Source organism: Aquarana catesbeiana, linkage group LG03 (assembly GCF_042186555.1).
Source record: "Aquarana catesbeiana isolate 2022-GZ linkage group LG03, ASM4218655v1, whole genome shotgun sequence".
In the NCBI taxonomy this organism is placed as follows: Eukaryota; Metazoa; Chordata; class Amphibia; order Anura; family Ranidae; genus Aquarana; species Aquarana catesbeiana.
Window position 1 is genome coordinate 434,794,094 of NC_133326.1, and position 26,373 is coordinate 434,820,466.

Here is a 26,373-nt window from a genome sequence, read left to right on the forward strand (position 1 = left end):
CACATCCATAGAAAAATCAATCAGTTACATCAGCATCAGGTGCTTGATAGCTGCTGATCTAAGACTGATTCATTTTTATGAATGTGAGCCTATCAACGGAGTCTGTGGACAGGCGCACTTTATGATTCATTACAAACTCTCCAGCAGCACTGAATGTGCGTTCGGAAAGATTGCTGGATGCAATGCAGAGGCTGGCGATGGTTGCTTGTACCGATCAGACCTTGGCGCTGAGGACTGAAAAATTGTCTAAAGGCATCGGTCAGCCGGCCACCTTCTCCACCGCTCTTCCTCTGACTGAACGAAGCCTCAGCAACACCATGTCCAGCACCAGGAAACTGTAACCTCCCTGGGTCTGGAAATGCATTGCACAAACCTTTCTTCAAGGTCTCCTGAAGATGTTTCATCCTCTGCTCCCTCTGCGAATGCAGGATGAGTTCTACAACCTTACCCTTGTAACATGGATCAAGAAGGGTTGCCAGCCAGTAATGATCCCTCTCCTTGATACCACGAATCCTAGGGTCCTTTCACAGGCATTGCAGAACCAGAGAGGCCATGCAGCACAAGTTTGCAGAGGCATTCGATTCTGAGTCTTCTGGGTCAAGAAGGATCACATGATTTGCAACAACCACCTCCCAGCCACGTACAACTCCTTGGGTTTCTGGGGACTGAAAACCCTCCCTTGAAGACTGCTGCTTGAGTGTTATTCACCACGTCAATGCTGACACAATCCTCCTTCTCCTCCTCCTCTTCTTCCTGTGTGTTTGGCGGGCCTGCAGGAATACTATCTGGATAAAGGGGGCCTTGAGAGGTAAGGAAATCCTCCTCTTCCTCCCGCTGTTCTGCCTCAAGTGCCCTGTCCATTATTCCACGAAGTGTGTATTCCAACAGGAAGACGAGAGGGACAGTATATCATGATGCATGCATTGTCGCTGCTCACAATCCTCGTGGCCTCTTCAAATGGTGACAGGACAGTGCATGCATCCTTGATCAGTAGCCACTGGCATGGCGAAAAGAAGCCAAGCTCCCCTGACCCTGTTCTGGTGCCATACTCACACAGGTACTCATTGATGGCCCTCTGCTGCATGTGCAGCCGCTGCAGCATTGCCAACGTTGAGTTCCACCTGGTGGGCATGTCAAAAATGAGGCGGTTGGTGGGCAGGTTGCATTCCCTTTGAATGTCAGCCAGCCGAGCACTGGCATTGTATGACCGGTAGAAATGACCACAGACTCTTCTGGCCTGCCTCAGGAGATCCTGTAAGCCTGGGTATCTGCTCAAGAACTGCTGCACCACCAAATTTAGGACGTGTGCCAAACATGGAACATGGGTCAAGTGTCCCTGTCGGAGGGCGGAGAGAAGGTTGGTGCCATTGTCGCATACAACCATTCCTGGCTGAAGCTGGCATGTCATCAACCACCTCTGAGCCTGCTCCTGCAGAGCTGACAGAATCTCTGCCCCAGTGTGGCTCCTGTCCCCTAAGCAGACCAACTCAAACACTGCATGGCATCGTTTTTGCCTGAATGCTTGCGTAGCCCCTTGAATGCTTACGGAGCACCGCTGGTTCAGAGAAAAAATCTGCAGAAGAGGCCATAGAGGAAGAAGAAGAGGAGGGGGTGGTGGAGAGAGCTGTGGCAGAATCACCACTAGCATTTTGGAGGCGTGGTGGCGGAACAAGCTCCAACAATACTGAGCCCTGTCCTGCATCCTTCCCAGCTGCCAGCAGAGTTACCCAGTGTGCCGTAAAGGAAAGGTAATGTCCCTGCCCATGCCTGCTAGACCATGAGTCAGCGGTAATATACACCTTACTGCTGACCGCCTAGTTCAATTAGGCCAATACATTGCCTTCCATATGCCGGTATTGAGCCTGAATGGCTTTCCATGAAAAGAAATGGCGTTTTGGAACCTGACACTGAGGTACAGCACATTCCAAAAATTTGCGAAAGGGGGCAGAATCTACCAGCTGAAAAGGCAGCAGTTGCAGTGCTAGCAATTTGGCCAAGCTAGCATTCAGACGCCGAGCATGTGGATGGCTGGGACCAAATTTCTTTTTACGATTTAGCAACTGCGGTAGGGAAATTTGCCTGCTAAAATCACATGGTGGTGTACTGATAGCAGATTGCCTGCAAGTACTTGGGACACCTATTGCTATACCTTCATTCCTTTCAGTGCAGGTTTTTGAGGGGACTGGAGGTATAATGGGGTTGGGGATCCCAGACAAGGAACAAGGAGAAGTCCGCCTTTTTCTTTGATGTGGGTCTTTCAAGTACTGTTGCCAACAGACTGCATGGCAGGTCGTCATATGTCTGGTCAAGCATGTGGTGCCCAAGTGGCTGCTGTTCTGGCCACGCTTGATCCGCTTCAGACATGCAAATAGCAATGGTGCGATCTGCTGCACACGTGTCAAAAAAGGTGCACACCAAGGAACTTTTCAAAATCAGCAGGGAGTCAGCAGTGCCCTGCACCTGTGGAGCTCTGCGATGTGATGTGATGCAGTAGGGTGGCTGCCCTTAAGCTGCCTCTAGAGGACATCCTGCCTCATTAGAGTCGTGCTGCCTCCTCCTCTCTTCTATCAGGCACCCAAGTAGAGTCAGTGACCTCATCATCCCCTCCCTCCTCGTCACTGGAACAAACTTGGCAGTATGCTGAAGCTGGGGGAACATGACTGCCAGTTTCTTGCCCTTCCTGGGCGCCCTCTCTCTCTAGGCTCACGTTACTCCCTTACTGAACCCGGGAACCAACATTGGAGCCTTCAAATCGCTGCACATCCTCCAGCAGCATGTACCTGACACTGTGGTCGAATAGTTAGGGGGACTCCTCAATGCATGATGGTGGGGCTACTAAAGGAGTGACTGTGGACAAGGAGCCGGTGGAATAGGCCGCTTTGGCAGCTGCATTAGAAGGCAAACTACTCTGAGCCTGGGTGACAGAGGATCAGGAGGATGAGGACGACATTGTTATCCACTCCACCAACTCTTCTGCATGTTCTGGCTCAATAACACGGCCAGCAGCAGAAAAAAAGGACAAGCATACCCCACTGCCACCTGCAGAGGATGCACCATGTCCACGACCAGCACTGTTGACTGTAGACACAGAGGCTGCTTGCCCTCTTTTAGTGGCCTGTGAGCGTCTGCCTCTCCTTGGTAGCCTTCTGGACATGATGTATATTTTGTTTTGCAACACCACACTACACTGTATTGTGTACAGTGTAGTAGCAACTGCACTACGGCTGCACTGTACTGTGTACTGTGTACACCACCAGAAAAGTAGTAGCAACTGTACTATGGCTGCACTGTATTGTGTACTGTGTACACCACCAGAAAAGTAGTAGCAACTGCACTACGGCTGCACTGTATTGTGCACTGTGTACACCACCAGAAAAGTAGTAGCAACTGCACTATGGCTGCACTGTATTGTGTACTGTATACACCACCAGAATAGTAGCAACTGCACTGTGGCTGCACTGTATTGTGTACTGTGTACACCGCCAGAAAAGTAGTAGCAAATGCTCTATGGCTGCACTGTATTGTGTACTGTGTACACCACCAGAAGTGTAGTAGCAACTGCATTACGGCTGCACTGTATTGTGTACTGTGTACACCACCAGAAAAGTAGTAGCAACTGCATTACGGCTGCACTGTATTGTGTACTGTGTACACCACCAGAAGTGTAGTATCAACTGCACTACGGCTGCACTGTATTGTGTACTGTATACACCACCAGAAAAGTAGTAGCAACTGCACTACAGCTGCACTGTATTGTGTACTGTGTACACCACCAGAAAAGTAGTAGCAACTGCACTACAAGGGTAGTACTGTTTGTACACAACGGAATGCACTGTAGATATAGGCTACACTGGATGCAGAGGCCTCTCCAGGGTGTTCAATGGTCACACTCGCCTCTACGCGGGCGAGTAATTCTCTGTGCCTCTGAAGCGCAGCGTCAAGGTCCATACTGGTGTCAAGGGGATGGGCTTGCTTGCAGAGTAACAGTTATCCCGGATGAGCCCCCACATGTAGCAATAACTCTTGGTGGAGCTGCTGATTTATTATCGGGCCTGTACTCTGCAATCACAACCCCGGTTATTTGGCTCAGTCCCCTTGACACAGCTGTGGTGTAATGTGGATGTGCGACAGTCAAAAACAACTCTACAAAGTATAATATAATATACCTGTCTGTTTTACCTTGAACTCCAACACTTCCTCTGGCCTGTACGTGAAAGGAAATAGCACTCCATACAATAGTACTTAATCACCATAAGAGTTTACTGTATTTGTTTAGAAATAGTAATCACAGTTGTTGTACTGTCACACCAATGTAGTGTGACAGCCAGCAAATTCAATTCACAACAGTATATCAGAGAATAAGATTATTCAGATTAACAACCTTTTATGTGTCTACAGGATGGAACCCATGACAGAGTGAAACCGACTTCACTATGGACACCGTTCCACTCTCAGCGCGCTCTGCTATGCACAAAACACAATTACCATCCTAGTACAGCATGACATATTTCCTAGGGAGCTTCCCCTGCTTTTTAGATGACAATCCCTCTAAAGGGCAGTAAAAGGCAAGGCCTTGCGTTAACAGAGGCAGTCCTTCTTTGTTCTTCTGTCTTCTGCTAGCAAGGATTAAGTGAAATTTGTAATCCAGGGAGTTAACAATCCAAGTCAAAGTAAACTGAATGTTAAACTATTGCTGTGGTGCGGCAGCTCTGCAACTATCTCCGGTGCAGTAGCTCTTATCAGTCCCAGCAACACTTTGCAGACAATCTAAATGTGTGTAATATGAAGCAAACTTCTGGGCTTGAGCCCTCTCACCGCACTGGATCCAGACAGAGGGATGTCTCCGTTCCACAAGCTCTCAGTCCGTACGGAGTTACAGCCGTGCTGTTACGCTGTTCCGTCCACTGACGACCAGGAGTCCTCGGTTACCTCCTTCACGGGTCTCCGGAACGATCACTCTGCTGCTCCAGCACGTTGTGGTCTAAGGCAGGCTTGCTGGCTGCTGTCCCTCTCCTTCACAAGGTAGGCCGCAACTCTGTGGGACACACACACCCACAGAGCCCTGCAGGCAGGCCACGCGCCCCAGGAACAAGAGATGGCCACTCCCAGCCCTTTTATAGCCCTCCCCGAATGCAGTTCAGTCCTTGCATGCTCATGAGAGGTCACTAAGCATTCTGGGTAGGTCAAGTTAATGTTCTAAAGTAAACAAACAAAACACTTTCTGTCATCCTCTTCAATCCAGAAATATAAAGGTGCTGTACTTATATATTTTGGCCGCTAGATGGCGCCATATACCAACTTATTAACCTTACAGCAGTACATATAACTAGAAGCTAGATATGCAAGACCCTATTTCTATCACACATTTTTGCTTCTAAAAAGTTGCATAAAACCGACAGAGGAGCTTCCCACCAATTCTCAGGTGATGGGGAGCTGTTCTGTGTACTCACTGCTGACACCTCGGTGTCTGGTACAAATGTGTCAAGGGGTGAATTAGGGTTACCTTTCACCAAATCTGTGGTGAGAAGATCAGGTTCTCTTGGCAACCCTTAAGGGGTGAGAACAACTTCTGTGGAACTCTCATCCAACACATCACAGGTTGGTCTCTTGAGTTTGGAAATGACTCTTTGTTTCCTCTGATTCACTGCTTCAGACACGGCAGGCTCACTAACCCTCTCCTTCAGTTCAACTACTTCTGCCTCCTGCAGGTAGGTTTCTTCCACTTCTGTTTTGGGTATTTCTTCATCCATTGTGGGAGAAGGAGACACTTCCAACCCTTCCTCTGGCAGTGAAGGTAGAGGGCCACATCTGGGGACAACAGGGGCTAACAGCCGCTTCACCAGGTCTGTGTTGGTCCCAAGGATGAGAGAACTTCTTGAGGGCCCTGGCAGCCAGGAACAGACAATGGGCAGTGTCTCAAAATTTTGGCATTTCCCAGTCTTCAGTGGATCACACGACAACTTGACCTGCAGACATCCATCACAAGAGTACTCTTCTGCTTGAACACCCTGAACCTTTAAGTCTTCCAACTTTTCCAAAGGCAGGTATGACAAGTACCTCTTGTAAAAGTCTCTGGTCATGAGGGTAGCCTGGGCACCTGTATCAAGGATGGCTTTGGTATAGATACCTTCAATCAGAACAGGCACTACAGGCAAAGGGCCTACCAACTGGATAGGAGGCCTGTTAGAAACATCTGTAACCACAGATTGGAATATTTGGACTTGTGCTCTCTTCAGCCTTCGCCGCCGGGCACACCGCTTCCGTCGTCGGTTTAGAGACTGATAGGCATTTCCCACTAAAACAGTACAAACAGCAGGTGTTCTCCATTGAGGTATAGGGGGGGGAGGTGCTGCGCTAACCAGAAGAAAGCTGTAAATCTCTGTCTGTGGTCAATTAATAAAATGACATAAAATCGCATAATAAATCGCATAAATCGCATAAATAAGTGTTGACACTAAAAACATTCAAGTCTTAATAATCAGCATCATGTGTATGTGAAAAAGAGTGCATAAAAAAATCCTTTTCAGTTGGTATATACTTAATGACAAAAAAAAAAAATCACATGTAAAATCGCATAAATAAGTGTTGACACTAAAAACATATAAATCTAGATAATCATGTGTAGGTGCACAAAGGGACATAAACACTACTTCATGTGAATAATTCTAAATAAAAACACATAGAATAAATCAAAAATAACCATCAAAAACATATCCTTATAAATGGTGCAAAAGGTACAAAGTGCCAGTGCTTAAAGGTGATCTAGATATCGCAAATAAAACACATCAATCCAACGCAATATGGATAATAAATAATATAAATAAATGTCCCAATAATAGTGATATAAAATATATTGTACTGGCCTGGGAAACAAATGACCAATGACATGCCAGTAAGTGCAGCAAACTTAAAGTGCCAGTGTAAAAGTCATTGAAGGTGCAAAAGCAAGTTCTGGTGTATTCAACAAAACAACAGTGGGGTGTCTGGGATGCAATTCACTCAGTGTCCTCTTCGTGCATAAAACACTAATGTAAGCAGTGGCCCCTTACCTAGCGGTGCTAGGTCAACCGCATGAATTGTAGCTAAAACGCCAGGTCCTGAGCCTCCATCGCGTCCCTATATCCACGCTTGCCGGTGTTGGGTTATCCTAATGGCAGCTGATTACAAGTGGCTATGGTCCTATCAGGGGTCCTGGACCAGCGCGGATCCTAGCTCAGCCTCCACATTTCAGGTATGTATTACAGGAATATGCAGGACAAAAGGTACTTGATAGTGAAGTATGTCTTAACCAGGTAATGCTTTATTAAAAAACTTTAAGTAGATGTACTCACATAAAAACAATGCAGAGCAAACCTCTCTCCTACGAGCAGCGAACTCGTTCTGTGTCTAGCAATGTGAAACAGGCTATTCCGTCCCTACGCGTGTCATCACCGATCACGTGACTTCTTCAGGGGATGAGCAAAATAGGCTTATTGTGGTCTTAAATAGTCTCTCCCATAGTGATTAATGGGCGGCCATTTTCTCGTAGCCACGCCGGCCATTACTGGGTCTCACATGGGCGCGGCCATTTTGTAGGTTAGAAACGACACATGGGTCTCACATGGGCGCGGCCATTTTGTAGGTTAGAAACGACTACCTGATCTTAATAAAGCTAATAACTAGGTGTCTGATGGGCGCGGCCATTTTATAGGTTAGAGAAGACTTTATACTCATACCAAGGCAAATAGATACCGAATTGGCTGTATGTCTATGTAACGATATATTGCGTTGCTCATAAATATGGCTTAATGATATACAGAGGGGCTAATTGGCCAGAGACGGACGCATAGGTGGGCATATATTAAAAAAGAGAGAGATCCCGCTGTATTGGAAGCTAAAAAATGCCAAATGGTCGGAGGCTACCACTAAAAGTGCATACATGGAAATTTTAATTCGTAAAATATATTGAAAGGTAATAAAAAGGCTAAAATTAAATTATTTAATAAAATATGATTAAAATATATGCGGGGTTAAGGTGCAAATAGCTGGAATATCCAGTAAAATTCAAATTAAAATAGCCGCGGAGGGATGATGGAATGGGCTATTTCATATCATGTATACTCGTATAAATATCACATGGAATACCTACAATCTCAACTACAGTGCAATCATAAGGAAAAGGAGGGGAGGCAAACCGGGGGGGGGAGGGAAGAGGTGGTGGGGGGAGAGGGGAAAGGGAGAGGGGGGACGGGGAAGGGAGGGGGAAAAGGAGGGGGGAGACGTAAGGAGGTAATGGAAGGAGGGGGGGCAGCAAATAAATCTATAATGATAAATCACAACATGTACTAATAATAACAATATCCAAGGGCATAAGAAGAGGGAGAGGGAGGGCCAAACATATTCTTAAAATACTGGTGAGAGAAAAAAGAGCTGGTAATGTACATTCCTATTAAAAATCGCTTAAAAAGCAGTTCAAATCAAATTCGATGTTCAAACCTCTGGGTGCAAAAGTATCTAGGGTGAAAATCCACTTAGATTCGAGCTGGCTGAGGGTCCTAACCTTATGTCCCCCCCGCCAGTGTCTGACATATGGTTCAATTCCCCAAAATTTTTATTTGTGTGGGGTCTTTGTTGTGACACAGCAGGAAGTGTTTAGAAACACTATGTTTGTCATACCCGTTCAAAATATTCTTCACGTGTTCTTTGATCCTACCTCGAAGGGGTCTTTTTGTACGGCCTATATACTGTAGGCCGCAACTGCATTCTAGGGCGTATACTGCTCCTTCCGTGTTACAACAGATAAATTCTTTTATTTCATATGTCTCCCCTGTACTAGTCGACGTAAAGTGGGACTTCTTCTCATTGGGGCGCCTAGTTCTCAAAGATGCAAAGCACCTTTTGCAAGGGAAGAAACCATTCCGGGTAAAGAAGGAGATTACTTTCTTTGGTGGATCAATTATGTTTTTCACAATTTTGTCTCTAAGGGTAGGTGCTTTCTTGTAAATGAACCTGGGATTGGGGGGTAACTTATCCTGTAATTCCTTATCTGCCAGAAGTATATGCCAGTGTCTCTTGATAATCTTCTCAATTCTCTTGTGTTGGGCGTTGAAGTCCAAGATTATCGGTGCTACCGCTAATGTCGTTTAATTTCTGGTTTTATCTCTGATTAATTCTTTTCGGTCCATTTCCTTGACTTCCAGTATTTTGTCTCTTATGAATTGTTGGTCGTAGCCTTTCTTGGCGAATCTCTGCGCAATCAGTTCTGCTTGTTCTAGATAAATATTAAGGTGGGTACAGTTCCGTCTTACCCTCATAAGTTGACCTTTAGGGACATTAAACAGCCAATTCCTGTGGTGGCAGCTTTCAATAGGGAGATAACTGTTCCTGTCCACCGGTTTAAAGTGCGTGCGTGACCATAGTATACCGTTTTCTTGTATGATGTCTAAATCTAAAAATGTCACTTTTTCATCACTGGCCTCCCAAGATAATTTAATATTTCTATCATTGATGTTAAGGTTTTCCAAAAAACTGGTGAGCTGATCCAGTTCACCTTTCCAGAGTATAAAGACATCATCGATGTATCTCTTGTAAATGGCTAGTTCGGTGGGCCTGTCTCTAAAAACATTCTGTTCGTCCCACTGGGCCATGAAGAGGCCTGCCACGCTTGGGGCAAATTTAGCTCCCATCGCTACTCCTGTTTGTTGATAGTAGTAATTCTTGTCATACCAGAAATAGTTGTTCTTGAGGCAGAAGTCTAAGCATTTCACTATGAACTTCCTTTGGACGCATGGTAGCTTGGTGTATGACCTAAGGCCCCATTTTGTGGCTTCGCATGCTTGATGGTGAGGTATCACTGTATATAGGGATGAAACTTCCGCGGTAGCCATAATCCATGGACCTGTTTCTTTTGGGACATCTTGTAGTATTTGCAACATCTGCTTGGTGTCTCTGAGGTATGCCTCTGTGTTCTGGATCGCTGGCTGTAGGAAATAATCTATATATTGCCCGATTCTCGATGTCAGTGAGTCTATCCCATTTACAATCGGTCTTGGGGGTGGGTTAATTTTATCTTTATGAATTTTTGGCAATGAATATATGATCGGGGTCCTACAGGAATCAGGTATCAGATATCTGGCTTCTTTTTTATTCAGTATGTTTCTCTTTACTCCTAAGCACCCCCCCTTTTCTAGTGCTTTTCTGCACTTGAACATCGGGTTACTTAATAATCTGCTGTAAGTCGTCTCATCTCCCAGCATCTTGGTCATACTGCTGTGGTATTGCTCTTTCGATAGAATCACAATTCCTCCTCCCTTATCTGCTGGTCATATAACCAAGTCTTTCCTTCTTGTTAGTTTCTTGATACCACTCTTTATGTGGCTTGGTTCTTCTCCTTTCTTGATTTTTAAAACTTTAATATCATCTAAAACTACTTTTTTAAAAACCTCAGTATACTTGTTGTTCTTTATTGAAGGATTAAAAACAGATTTGTTTCGTAGTGTACTATGCACAATCTCCTCATCACAAGACTCTATATGTCTAGGCCTTGGTGGATTTCCTGCAATGTACTTAGCAATATTAAGTTTCCTTACGAATTTCTGAATCCCTAGATAGGTTTGGAATTTGTCCAAGTTCTTGGAGGGTGCATATTTTAATCCTTTATCTAGAACCCCTATTTCCTCATGTGTCAACGTTTGGCTGCTCAGATTAAAGATACCCTCTCCTTTCACTCCCTTTTTCTTTTGCTCTCTCTTTCCAGATCGCTTTCCTCTCTTCTTTCTTGACTTCTTCTGTGGCTTCTGTTTTCGTCTATATTTCATCTATAAAGAAAAAGGGAGTGAAAGGAGAGGGTATCTTTAATCTGAGCGGCCAAACGTTGACACATGAGGAAATAGGGGTTCTAGATAAAGGATTAAAATAGGGGATGGGCTTACTTGCAGAGTAACAGTTATCCCGGATGAGCCCCCACATGTAGCAATAACTCTCAGTGGAGCTGCTGATTTATTATCGGGCCTGTACTCTGCTATCACAACCCCGGTTATTTGGCTCAGTCCCCTTGACACAGCTGTGGTGTAATGTGGATGTGCAACAAAGAGTCAAAAACAACTCTACACTTTGCAGACAATCTCACCGCACTGGATCCAGACAGAGGGATGTCTCCGTTCCACAAGCTCTCAGTCCATACGGAGTTACAGCCACGCTGTTACGCTGTTCCGTTCACTGATGACCAGGAGTCCTCGGTTACCTCCTTCACGGGTCTCCGGAACGATCACTCTGCTGCTCCAGCACGCTGTGGTCTAAGGCAGGCTTGCTGGCTGCTGTCCCTCTCCTTCACAAGGTAGGCCGCAACTTTGTGGGACACACACACCCACAGAGCCCTGCAGGCAGGCCACACGTCCCAGGAACAAGAGACCTAAGATTGCCACTCCCAGCCCTTTTATAGCCCTCCCAGAATGCAGTTCAGTTCTTGCATGCTCATGAGAGGTCACTGAGCATTCTGGGTAGGTCAAGTTAATGTTCCAAAGTAAACAAAACACTTTCTGTCATCCTCTTCAATCCAGAAATATAAAGGTGCTGTACTTATATATTTTGGCCGCTAGATGGTGCCATATACCAACTTATTAACCTTACAGCAATACATATAACTAGAAGCAAAAATTGTCAGCGCTACGTATATATTTATTAATACACCGCCTGAAGTATACTAGAAATAGTACACCACGGAATGCACTGTAGATATAGGCTACACTGGATGCAGAATATATATATATATATATATATATATATATATATATATATATATATATATATATATATACACCCCTTTATCAAATTAATGCCATTAAGAAGTAATCACACTCTGACACTTAGTTCAGAATAAAAAACTTCTAGTTTATTTCTGTTTTTTTAGTTGGTTTTTATACCCTCGCAAAACAGTACAGTATATGCAAAGCATGTCGTTATGACGATTCATAAGATTTTAACAATGTCAGCAGTTTTAGTAAATTTAGCAATAATTTCAACAAACTTAACAATTAATCAAAGCTATTATTATATGTTGACGTCATGTCTGGTCTTGATGCAATTTCTGGGAGATGAATGAGGAAGCAGCAGAGAGCTACAGGAAGCTACAGTCTATTGATAACTCAATGCGGTCTGGCTCCAGACAGAAAAAGAGGAAGTAGCAAAATATCTGGAAAGTATTAAGTTTTTTAACATTCAATGTTTCTAATACAGATATAAAGCGTTTGGAATAGACATTTTAATATACCTCACCTAGTAACACCTGATATCATTATTATTCACATCCATTACAGTTCCCCCCTTGAAAATGTCTATTTAAGAATCTGTCCCTCACACTAAAAAAAAAACCTACCCCACCCGGCCCATTTACCTCTGCAACTCTTTTAAGCTGTATGTAGAGAAGGGGCAGTGACTAGCTCCCCACCCCCCTCAATACAACTGGCAAAATGTGGCCAGGTGCTATCTGTCCCTATAGCCCTACGGTGTTGCATCCCGAGGGGAGGTGACTGTAACGGAGTGCATTTCATAATTTTCATCTGGTATTTAACACCTGATTCACAAAAGCGAAAGAACATTGGTTAATAACTTTCCCTACACACTTTTTAAAACGGGAGAATACAGCAAACTATGATAGCCAAGGTCACCAAGATTATTAGGATGGTTATTCCTATCTGTGTTAGTAATCCCTGCCACCCTCCCCTAACCCAGGTGAAGTATTGATCCCAAGGGTTGGTGAGCCCTGAATTCTTTTTTAATTCTTCGGACAAATCCTCAAGTTTCCTGATTGCCAAAGTCACCTTACCGTTTGGGCCAGTGTTGTCTGGAATGTAGGTACAACATGTACCTGTTTTAGGCACCATTTTACACACACCCCCCTTTTCAGCTAGGACCATATCCAAGGCCATGCGGTTTTGGAAAGTCATTTGTGATGTGGCTTCTAGTTGTTCGGCTAAACCTTGGAGTGCATCTCTGGTGTAATTGACAAACCTTTGTTGGTTATAGTAGATGTAATTTATCCAGTCTCCATTTTTATTTACAGTGATGATGGGGATCAAAGATTTGAATCCTGCTGCTACTGGGTCTCTTGCTTTGAACTCATCTGGGGCCCCTCTAGGGACCCCTATGTTGTCTATGTGTACATAAGGGTCAAAGCTTCCTGCTGGAGCACTCCTACGCCTCCTGTTAAGTCTGGGTATGTCGTTTAAATCTGGTTCTATTTGTGGAGTGGCCTCTGGAAAAATGTGTAGAGGCATTATGGCCTTGGCCAATGCGCATTCTCCTGTCCACTACTCTGTTAATCTGCTTCTGATTTTCATGTCCTCGCAAATCCAGTATATGTCTTCCAAGGACTGGACTTGATTTTGTACTAGATCTACGGAGGCCTCATTATAAGATCCACAGTAACCCCTAGTGAAATTCCCAAAGGGTTTCCCCATTCCCTGATACCGTCCATAGCATGTGTAATTGCCAGGATATATGGTGATACCTTCTCCTGGCTTGGGAGTTTTGGTGACTATGGGATATTCCTCCTTCCAATGTTCACACAGGGAGTGGCGTGGTTAGTGGTTGTGTTTGTAAACAGGCTAAGGAAACATGTCTCATGTTCGGGGGGTATGTTTAGGGATACTGTTCCCAGATGAGGCCTAGCCCCTCCACATACATAACAATTGGTCTTGTTATGTTTCTCTGCATTGTACCTCATACATTCTAGCCACAAGTTGACGTCTGAGAACCCAGTTCCTGCAGCCATCGTTTCCTTAAAGGTAGGGTCTGCTATGGCCACCATGTCCCCTAACTTCTGTATATGGGGCCTCAGGGGGTTTGAGCTAAATGTGGATTGGGGAACTCCCCACTCAGGATTATTGAACATATCTTTCAGTTGGAAAGGCTTTCTAAAACAGGGATACCCACTTCCCCACCATAGGCTCAGAACATAGGTCCCACTGTCTTCTGGGCTAGGATTCTCAATGGTCAGCCTGAACTCTTTGGTGTAAGGCTGATCTGTGTGTTTGTTGATTGTCATTCTATCTAAGAGTGACTTCCCATTTTTGTCTTTCCTATTTTGGGCGTTTTCAGGTTTGTACCCCCAGTTTGTACCCCCAGTGTTCCAACCCACTGCTCCCCAAGGATCACAGTTGTCGCCCCAATAGGTGTCAGTGACACATACATACACAGTCATGGGTCTCACTGCTTCATCCCAGGGCCGGATTTTGCACATAGTACCTGGAATTATTTGTTCATAAGAGGATATAAAAGTGGCAACATGTGTATTGGATGAGTTATACCAGAATTGTGTTACACCATCTTTTTGCTTGATGGCTACCTCCTGTGCCTAAATAGTAGTCACAATGAAAAGGATATACAGAATCATTTGGTTCCCTCGGCCTCTTCCTCAGGTACAGGGACTTTCTTGCAGTGGGAGGCGTGTATCCACGAGTTTTTTTCCCGGCCACCTTGACTGATGTGGTGGTTGGAGAGGACCATCATATCTGGGTTCAAGGTTGTGCTTTCTCAACAAACTTCTTCACCAGGACCCAGTCTCCGGGAACCAACTTGTGTAATCCTGTATCTCACTCAGGATCTGGAATGGAGGAGAATACTTCCAAATGGACATAGATTAATTCTCGAGATAAAGCAGTCACATAATCAGTTAATACATCAGATTGGAGTTACAACTTTTGTAGGAAATAACAACCTAGTCTGGGAGCTAAACCAAATATTATCCCATAGGGTGACAGACCATGGTTTCCCCTTGGAGTGTACCTAACACTGAATAAGGCTATGGGCAGGCTATCTGGCCAACTCATCCCTGTTTCCTGAGACATTTTAGCATCTTTAGAATTCTAAATTTTATTGTGCCTTTTAATCTTTCCACCTTCCCACTGCTCTGAGAATGGTATGGGGTGTGGAAAGATAATGTGATCCCTAGAGCTGCCCATATTTCCTTGGTTACTGAGGCCGTGAAAGCCTGCCCCTGGTCACTCTCTATAACCTCTGGGACACCATACCTGCACACTGTTTCTGTTAAAAGTCTTTTTCGCTGTGGTTTTTGCTGTCAATCAATGCATACTCATATCGGCCACTCTTTGACATCTGGATGTGGTTGATCTGTGTCCTTTGAAAGGGGTCCTGGGCCTTTGCTAGATACTTCAAAGATACCTTTTCCGTTCTTCCTGGGTTACATTTAGCACAGATAGCGCATGACTTGCAAAAGTTGTTGGTGAGTGGTGTAATCCCCGGGGCTAAGTAGTATTTATTGATCAGGGCATTCATCAAAGTTTTTTACAGATGAGAGGCACCGGGGGCCCACTGTATCACTGCAGGAAACATTGATTGTGGCAGACACGGCCTCTTGTTTAATTCCATGAGTTTCTGTGGCTTCTTTCTTGATTCACACTTCTTCTTCTTTATCAGCTGCTTCTTGCTGCTCCTTGAGATGGGTCCTGCTCACAGGAAGGTCTTGTAGAATCATGGTGGTCTGTACCGTTTCTTCAGGGGTACCCACTGTACCATCCACTCCACTGACAACTTCTTGTGTTCTGTTTGCAGCTTGTTTCGCAGCAGTATCTGCCAGGTGATTGCCTTGTGCTTCTTGGGAATCCAGCCTGAAGAACTGTATCTTCGGTGGTGACTGCGTGATCCTGTGTGGCACCGTCCAATGCTGTCAGCATACCTAGACCCATCCACAAAGATTGTCACGTCAGGATTCTCAAGGGCTGTTTCACTGACTGTCAGGGTAAAATGGAAATTTGATCCTCTTACGGGACTTTAAAGGGGACACCTACTCATGAGTAATAGATTGTGTAATAAGGAGTATAGATAGTATGAGTTTGGTTGCAAAGGTTCAGGTATTTATTGGGGTATAGGTTCGGGTAGGTCTAGGGTACAACAGATGAGCATACATAGGGTACAGGGTACATTATACAATCATGAAAAATAGCAATACAATATGCAAAAGATCCATTATCATGGAACTCCGGTATATATGGAACACACATACGGAGAGTACCCGACGCGTTTCCAGATAAACTCTTCCTCAGGGGTGTCTGATTGGAATCAGCAAACAAAGAGGTATGTCTATAAATCAAAAAGACAGTAATAAACCAATTGTACAGTAATATATATTAGAGATCAGTATCAACATGATGAAGTATGGCTGTAATGGTACAAATGTGTAATATGCATACATGATAAAAAACTGTGAGATACTGACCATGTCGTATTGCTTGAGAAGCATGTATTACGGTACTGTATCCATAGAAGCATTCAAATGGAGGGGGATTGTTAGAGGGGATAAAAACACCACTGGACTTCGGTAGATCACTCGTTCCCAGTCCACGCCGGGCCTGTTGTACCCAGACCCAGCGGGACAGCCGAAAGGGAAACTCCCCAACAGAGGGCGTCAGAGAGCCACCGTGGAGTAGAGTGGTCCTAGGTAAGCTCCAATCTATAGGGGGCCAAGAGGTGAGGGGGGAGTATTAGAACCAGGTAGGGGTATGTCTCAAGGAAGGGTAGGTTATATGAATACCCCAAGTATGAGACAGAACATGTATGCACATAATCTGTGGAATGAGTATGCAATAAAATACCTGGAGGGGGCCAAATGGGGCCTGTGCAGGCAGGAGACTGTAGGTCGTAGAGGATCTGGCCCGGTGAGCAGGTGCAGAGGTCCTATGTGGTGCCCCGGATTGGGTGCCACCCAATCTCCGTAAAGGCTCAGGTGCCCCAAGAGGGGAGGTAGATTGGGGGATGCCAGCTGTGTGGGGGCAGCGGAGATGAGTGCTCAGCCAGGGGGTCCAGGCCATGGAAGGCCTGGAAGGTCCGGCCTGCAATATAGTAAGAGGAATGAGTAAGGAAGGAGGGAAGGTAAGATGGTGGTGTGTCTGCCGAGTGGGACCCAGGGCGATGTAGGATGGCTGGTTACCTTGTTAGTTGTTGGTAGTGGTGAGGTGCGGTGTGCAGAGGTGCAGGATGCCGTAAAGTAATGCGTAGATGGAGCGTCAGAAATAGTACGGCCGCGGGCGCAGCCAATGGGTGGACAGGTAGACCCCCCCAGGCCTGGGGCGCGGTGATGCAGGACCCCAGCGTGGTGACGTAGGTCGCACGGGAGCGGGGAACCGAGACCCATGCCGAAGGCCCGTGGCACAGTGAACGGAGGAAACCGGATCAAGACGTTGATCCAAGTCCTCCGGTTAGGAGAGGGCCGCCCGCAGCGGACGATGTCGCACCAGGCGGCCCCCCTGCGCCGAGTGGGGAATAGCCTGCTGTCCCGCCAGGGGTGGGGTGGCCCAGGATGAGGGGAAGGAACGAGCTGTGAGGGCCAGTGGGTGGAATGTAAGGAGTCATACCAGGAGGAGTACACAAAAAGAAGAGAGAGGGACAGGGCCAGGACACTGGAAGGGGGAAACAGAACTGGGCATATATATACATATACACAACCAATACAGCACATGAGGTAATGGACATGTGGGGGTGGAGAGGTACCAGGCCTGTGAGGCCTGGGGGGGATTTTTTAAGGGGGAATCTCATTGGGTTCCCACTCTGAGCCACCTGACGAGAAACCCTCCAAGAAAGGTCTGAAGGATATGCATGTGTTGAGTCTGAAGATCCACCTTTGTTCCAACTGTAGGAGTGTTTTATTCACATCACCTCCCCGCATACCAAAGTGTACACGATCGAGGATAATGAAATGGAATTTAGGGCAGATGCCCTCATGTACATTTGTAACATGACGGCCAAGAGGTAAATTGGGGTTGCGAGTTTGCATGGCCATGATGTGTCTATAGGCCCTGCGCCAGAACTGCTGGATGGTCTTCCCTATATAGAAACATGTGCATTCACATGTGAGCAGGTATACTACCCCACATGTTTTGCAATTAGCGTAGTGCCTAGGCCTAAAGAGTTCGCCGTTGGGCAAAATGACGTTCTTGGAGGTGTTGAGAAACCTGCAGTAGTTGCAACCCCCACATCGAAAGGTGCCTTTGTTTTTGCAGGGGTCATGTCTGCCCCGCCTTTAAATTCACTACAGACAAGCTGGTCTCGGAGAGATCCAGCCCGTCTGTAGGTGAACGCTGGTGTGGGGGGTACAAAGGGGCCAATGGAAGGATCCATGGTGAGCATGTGCCAGTATTTGGATATGACTCTCTTGATGGCCATGTGCTGGTTAGAAAATCTTGTGATAATAGAGATAGGTTTGGGTTTAAGTTTTTTGGTCGAGGGATTGTACAGTATGTCACTGCGTGTTCTAGCACATACCCTCTTGTATGCTTTTTTGAGGCATGGGTTAGAGTATCCCCTCGCACGTAGGCGTATTTGTAGGTTCTTGGCCTCTTTTATAAAGGTTACATCATCAGTGCAGTTCCTTCTAGTGCGAAGGTATTGACGGTACGGAATGGAGGCAATGAGTGGCTGAGGGTGAAAGCTGCTGGCATGGAATATGGAGTTGCCTGCAGAGGATTTTCTAAACAAGCTAGAGCTAAGGGATCCATCCCTGTCCTTGTGGATGGTGACATCCAGGAAGGTGATCGACTCCTGGTCCCAGGACATGGTAAATGACAGATTGAAGTCATTGTCATTGAGTGATTCAAGGAAAAAAGGCAGTAATGATGTTGGTCCGTTCCACACAAGCAGAACATCATCAATGTAGCTGTACCACAGGACGATATTCTCCATGTATGAAGCGAGGTGAGGGGATACGTGTATCATGTGTTCCCACTCCCCCAGGTACAGGTTGGCGTACGATGGGGCACATAAGGTCCCCATCGCAACGCCCTGCACCTGGAGCTAGTGGGAGCCATTGAATGTAAAGTAATTGTGCGTGAGAATAAATTCCAGTGCTGCCAGTAGGAAGTTATTGGTTTTATTGTTGTACTGACTATTGAGAGAGAGGATGTGTTGCACACATGAAAGGCCTTTATCATGCGGTATCGAACTGTACAGGGCCTCCACATCCACTGCCACAAGTAATGACTCGGGAGGGACGCAGAGGCCATCAATGTTTTGTAGGAGATGTGGTGTGTCCCGGATGTAGCTGGGAAGTCTGAGAACATGGGGGCGTAAATATCCATCTACAAATTGGCTGAGTCTCTCTGTGAGGGAAAATGTGAAATAAAGAGTGAGTATGGCGCCGTCCTAAAATATTATTATCAAAGAAAAAACCTCCTTAGTGATTGACTGTGGACAAGGAGAAGGTATTAAAGTGACTTGTGCTATGTATCATAGAAGATAAAAAATAAAATAAAACAAAATAAATAATCAAAACAAATGTAATAACACGTGACATGCAGCTGTGATGATAATTACATAAATCTTAAAATAGTGTTATTGTAATCACACATAAATAATGTACTGAGTGAAAATTAAACAATCTTTATAAATGGTGTTTTTGTGATCACTCTTTAGTAATATGCTGGTTAAGCCAGCCGTGATTCGTGCTCAGTGCACCATAAGTGAAGATCAACAGTCTATGTGAATTTCCTTGGTGTTTCCCTTTAAGACAAGGCAGGCATATTCAACTTGCATCTGCTGCTATTTTATGGTGACCGGGTGCTTGTGTCTCGCACTGTGTTCGTGCAGACACTCACCAGCTTCCTTAGCCCCTACAGGGGTAACGTGCAGTCACAGTGTGTGCCACTGTGCGGCAGTCCTTGGCAGGTTCAGGATCGGGGTACCATTTGAACATGAAGGAAAGAGTAGAATCCCATAGTGTAAAACCATTAACACTTTTATTTATATTAGATGACAAGCGGTACTCACATTGTAGTGGTTTCAAACAAGCAATGAAATGTCATCCGATAAACGTCAGGTTCAAAGTCTGTGTTCGCTGGGAGATGGTGCAAGGCGTCAGAGTTAGGCCACGCCCTACGCGCATTTCGTCAGAGGACGTCTACGGGAGCGTGACCCTTGCGTCATCTCCCCTCCCTTTTATACTGTGCGGTGTATGATGTGCTTGCGTTCCACAGCACTTCAGCGGCCATTTTATCTGTATTGTGTTTGCGTTCCACAATGCTACAGCGGCCATTTTTTCTGAGATATTGCAGACCGGAGACCGCGGCCATTTTACCTATGATTTTTACAGCGTGGAATGGCCAGGATTTAGGCAGACCGAAGCCCGCGGCCATTTCTCTAGACCGAAGCTTCATTATAATGGGCCGTGAGGTGACACCATGCGGACAAATGTGTCATTTGTGTTTGTGTCACCAGTATTTGGATCAAAATAAATATATTACGCTAATTTGTGACCAAATACTATTAACTGTCTGCCCCGCACAGTATATCCGGATACATTTAGTTGCCTGACGGTACAGCAAAATACACTACTAATACTACAAACATATATATTTAATATATTTATGATAAAAAGATATATATTTAATATGTTTATGATAAAAAGGATAAAAAAAAAAATGTAAAACTGTAAGCATAAAAGGCAGAAAAAAGAAAAATTAAGAATTAAAAAGGGAGATTAAAAAGGGGGGATGGGATAAATTATATATATAGAAAATTGTATATATAAAAAACTTATTCTGAGGGTGGATAATATTAAAAGTCTGTGTTCTATAGTCTAAAAGACAGAAAGAGCTTTTATTATGTAAATGGGGGAGGATTATTGTGTGAGAAAAGTCTATATTCAAAGCATGGGTAGTATTAAAATTGATTTTCGTGGGGCCCTGCATTCTGTAGTCTGTGTATTAATACTCCATCAATTTCACACGAAAGAAAGGGGATCGAATATTAAAAACGAAAGGGGATCGAATATTAAAAAACCTCTATGATGTGCATGGGGAAAAGAGGGAATGTATTGCCAATATGATGTTTATAGACGCATGCTATTTTCAAATGGACCTATTTTTGTGACAACACTAAAAATCTGTATCTTAAATATATAAAAATATATACATAAAATATATAAAAAAATATATATAAATTGGAGAAGTAATACTTCTAAGAGCAAGTAATATGCTTGTTTTAGTAATTGGTGAGAAAACAGTTAAGGTCAACATCTATATTCATTCCTGATGGTTGGAGTGTATCCAGCTGGAAAATCCATCTAGTTTCGTTTTGTGACACTTTTACTTTTTTGTTGTCACCCCTCCAGTGTCCCTTGATTTTATCAATGGCATAGAAAATCATACCATTGGGGTCTCTGTTGTGGTGTTCTCTAAAGTGTCTGGATACACTATGTTTCTTAAAACCATTCTTTATGTTTGTGATGTGTTCCCTAATTCTTATGTGTAGCTTTCTAGTTGTACGTCCCACGTACTGTTTGCAACACGGGCATTCTAATACATAGGTGACGTGCGTGTTGTTGCACGTTATTAGGTCCTTGATTGTATATTCTTTTCCATTTGATGTTGACTTGAACTTAGTTATCTTTTTGTTTGTCTTTTTGCTCACTCTGCAAGGCAGACATTTCCCACATTTATAAAAAACCTTTTAGGTTGTTGCTTATTTTAATTTGTTTCGGGGGATCAAGGGCATTATGCACTAGTTTATTTCTAAGAGTTGAGGCCTTCCTATAGATGAAGATAGGTTTTCTTGGTAATACTGACTTTAAAACCTGGTCCGATTGTAAAATCGGCCAATGTTTCTTAACAATAGATTCCATGGTTTTATATTGTCTATTGTATCCTGTTAGAAAGGCAAAGTCCAGTTGTTTATTTCTTTCTTGTTTATGGGGGTTCTGTGTACCTTCCATTAGTCTATTTCTGTCCATATTTTTTACTTTTTCTTTCAATAGTGTGAGGTCCTTCTTTTTATATCCCTTGACCACAAACCGCTTGATTAGGATATCCGTTTGCTCTTCAAAGTCATTTATATTACTGCAATTTCTGCGTATTCGCATAAATTGTCCCTTTGGGATATTCCCAATCCACTTTGGGTGATGGCAGCTACTAGTAGGAATATAGCCATTCCTGTCTGTGCACTTAAAGAACGTTTTGGTACTAAGGTATCCATTTTCTTTGTATATCTGGAGGTCAAGGTAATTTATGATTTCCCATCCAACTTTTGCCTCTCTGTGAGGGAGCAATTGCCCGAGATGATCGGTCTTCCTGGTGGGCAGGTGAGACTTTTGTGCACCTTGGGTAGAGAGTAGAATGTGGGGGTGCGTGGGTGTTGGGTGCGTATAAAGTCCCATTCAGCCTTGTTGAGAACGCCTTCACTGTAGGCGCAGTCAATTAAATTGTAGAACTCCCTATGGAATCTTTCGATTCTAATTGCTGGTATCTTGCAATACCAGTCTGGGTTGTCAAGTATCCGGGTACACATGTTAACGTAGAGCTCGTTGTCCATCACCACAATATTGCCTCCTTTGCCAGAGGGCTTAATAGTTATTGTGGGATGGTCTTTAAGTAGACAAAGAGCGTCACGCTCAGATCTCGTCAAGTTGTCATTTTTAGAGTCAGGAGATTTGATTTTACATATATCCCTGGTGGTGAGTTTGACGAAAGCGGCTACATTGGAATTTGTGTTGAGGTTAGGAAATTCGTCAAATTTGTTTTTGAGAACACACGGTGAAGGGGGAGGAAGGTCTGTTTGATTGAAGCGACCGAGCAACTGCTCTAGGTCTATGCGATCGATAAGGTCAGGTGTGTAGTTCTCCTCAAGGAGCTCGACCAAGGTGTCTAAAGCCTTTAATTCATGTTGCTCAAAGTCGGGTTTAGTGGGTGTCTGTTTGGTATACATCTGTTTGAGTATCAGTTTTCTAGCGAACAGTTGAATATCTTTAATGACCTCAAATTGATCCAAGTCCTGGTTGGGACAGAAGCTTAACCCCTTAGCTAAAACCTGTGTCTGTATGTCTGATAGTACGTAGGATGACAGGTTGATGACATTGAGGTTCTCTGTAGTAGAATCAACAATAGAAGGGTGTGTGGTCCTTACCTGATTCATGTGTCATAAAGGTTCGGAGTTCGGAGGGGGCCCACCAATGCGATTGTCATTGTGGGCTTGAAGTGGTGGTGCCTTGATACCTGATGATACAATCCTAGGAAGCAGGGTGTTAGTCTCAGATTGAAAACTGGAAATGGGGGTAGGGGTATTACTGGGTGTGGGGGTGTCCTGTCTACCTAGCATGGGTTCTGTGATACGTATTTTATTTGACTTTTCCTGGGAACTGTTACCTTGTGAGTTTCTCTTAGTTTTCCTTGACTTGTTGTGGTTGGAAGGTTTGCGGGAGGGCGTGGATGATACTGAGGATGCATCAGAGAGACCTGGATCCTCAGTATTGTATTTGGATTTGGGGTAGGGTCTGTTCCTAGAGTTAGGATTCTTCCAGTGATAAGCTTTTTGTTCCTGAAAGGCCTTAGAGTCCCTGAGAAACTTGTTTTCTTTTTTTATTAGAATGTCCCGGTTGAAACGTTCAAGGTGCTCATTAAGTTCTTTGTCTTGTTGGTCGTACTGGGCATGGGCCTTAATGGTGGAGAGTTTGGTGAAAAAAGGGGTTCCAGTTCCCTGTCTATTTTTATAATGGTGGTCTTATATTCATCAATGAGAAGGGACATCATTTTATTGGAACATGAGGATAAGTTGTCCTCCCACTCCTTTTTGAACTTAGGCCCAATGTTTTCCATAGTGGGGAAAAATCTGTATTCTAAGGCCAAAGGGGTTGATATGATTAGTCAGATATTGTTCAAAGGAATGGATATGCCAATAGTTAAGGGCTTTTTTCTCCAATAGTTTCCTCAGTCCAGAGAAAGTGGAGAATAGTTCAGTGTCTATTTTCTCCTACTGTGTAAAGCTCCTGTAGTGTCCTGACATTACATTATCCCAATTTTGGTAGTTATAATTAGTCATGATGATAGTGGGGGGTTGTGGTTTATAACGAGTATGTTGGTGGGTAAGTACAGTTAGATAGACCAACTCAGCACCTGGCGAGGAAACGTGGGCATTTGCTACCCGGAGATACGTAAATAAGTGGTGGTGGTGCGATGTTGGTCTAATGAGTAAGGTGGACCCACATCCCAAATATATCAGGGTAAAATGGAAATTTGATCCTCTTACGGGACTTTAAAGGGGACACCTACTCATGAGTAATAGAGAGTGTAATAAGGAGTATAGATAGTATGAGTTTGGTTGCAAAGGTTCAGGTATTTATTGGGGTATAGGTTTGGGTAGGTCTAGGGTACAACAGATGAGCATACATAGGGTACAGGGTACATTATACAATCATGAAAAATAGCAATACAATATGCAAAAGATCCACAATCATGGAACTCCGGTATATATGGAACACGCATACAGAGAGTCCCCGATGCGTTTCCAGATAAACTCTTCCTCAGGGGTGTCTGATTGGAATCAGCAAACAAAGAGGTATGTCTATAAATCAAAAAGACAGTAATAAACCAATTGTACAGTAATATATATTAGAGATCAGTATCAACATGATGAAGTATGGCTGTAATGGTACAAATGTGTAATATGCAGTGAGATACTGACCATGTCGTATTGCTTGGGATGCATGTATTACGGTACTGTATCCATAGAAGCATTCAAATGGAGGGGGGTTGTTAGAGGGGATAAAAACACCACTGGACTTCGGTAGATCGCTCGTTCCCAGTCCACGCCGGGCCTGTTGCACCCAGACCCAGCAGGACAGCTGAAAGGGAAACTCCCCAACAGAGGGTGTCAGAGAGACACCGTGGAGTAGAGTGGTCCTAGGTAAGCTCCAATCTATAGGGGGCCAAGAGGTGAGGGGGGAGTATTAGAACCAGGTAGGGGTATGTCTCAAGGAGGGGTAGGTTATATGAATACCCCAAGTATGAGACAGAACATGTATGCACATAATCTGTGGAATGAGTATGCAATAAAATACCTGGAGGGGGCCAAATGGGGCCTGTGCAGGCAGGAGACTGTAGGTCATAGAGGATCTGACCCGGTGAGCAGGTGCAGAGGTCCTATGTGGTGCCCCGGATTGGGTGCCACCCGATCTCCGTAAAGGCTCAGGTGCCCCAAGAGGGGAGGTAGATTGGGGGATGCCGGCTGTGTGGGGGCAGCGTAAATGCATGCTCAGCCAGGGGGTCCAGGCCAGGGAAGGCCTGGAAGGTCCGGCCTGCAATATAGTAAGAGGAATGAGTAAGGAAGGAGGGAAGGTAAGATAGTGGTGTGTCTGCCGAGGGGGACCCAGGGCGATGCAGGATGGCTGGTTACCTTGTTAGTTGTTGCTAGTGGTGAGGCGTAGCGTGCAGAGGTGCAGGATGCCGTAAAGTAAGGAGTAGATGGAGCGTCAGAAATAGTATGGCCGCGCCCCCGCGATAGAACGCGGGCGCAGCCAATGGATGGACAGGTAGACGCCCCCCCGGGCCTGGGGCGCTCGCGCCGGTCCCCTTGGAAACCGCGGCCGGAGAGTGACTGAAACCCCAGGCGCGGTGATGCAGGCCCCCGGCACGGTGACGTAGGTCGCACGGGGGCGGGGAACCGAGACCCGCGCCGGAGGCCCGCGGCGCAGTGATCGGAGGAAACCGGATCACGACGTCGATCCGAGTCCTCTGGTTAGGAGAGGGCCGCCCGCAGCGGACGATGTCGCACCAGGCAGCCCCCCTGCGCCGAGTGGGGAATAGCCTGCCGCCCAGCCAGGAACGAGCTGTGAAGGCCAGTGGGTGGAATGTAAGGAGTCATACCAGGAGGAGTACACAAAAAGAAGAGAGAGAGACAGGGCCAGGACACTGGAAGGGGGAAACAGAACTAGGCATATTTGTAAAAGGATCTGTGTTAGCATACCCAGGAAGACGTATATACAATATACATATATACAAGTACGTACATGTTAGATAAAATATATATATATATACATATACACAACAAATACAGCACATGAGGTAATGGACATGTGGGGGTGGAGAGATACCAGGCCTGTGAGGCAATGGCTCCCTCACAGAGAGACTCAGCCAATTTATAGATGGATATTTACGCCCCCATGTTCTCAGACTTCCCAGCTACATCCGGGACACACCACATCTCCTACAAAACATCGATGGCCTCTGTGTCCCTTCCAAGTCATTACTTGTGGCAGTGGATGTGGAGGCCCTGTACTGTTCGATACCGCACGATAAAGGCCTTTCATGTGTGCAACACATCCTCTCTCTCAATAGTCAGTACAACAATAAAACCAATAACTTCCTACTGGCAGCACTGGAATTTATTCTTACTTTACATTCAATGGCTTCCACTACCTCTAGGTGCAGGGCGTTGTGATGGGGACCTCATGTGCCCCATCGTACGCCAACCTGTACCTGGGGGAGTGGGAACACATGATACACGAATCCCCTCACCTCGCTTCATACATGGAGAATATCGTCCTGTGGTACAGCTACATTGATGATGTTCTCCTTGTGTGGAACGGACCAACATCATTGCTGCCTTTTTTCCTTGAAT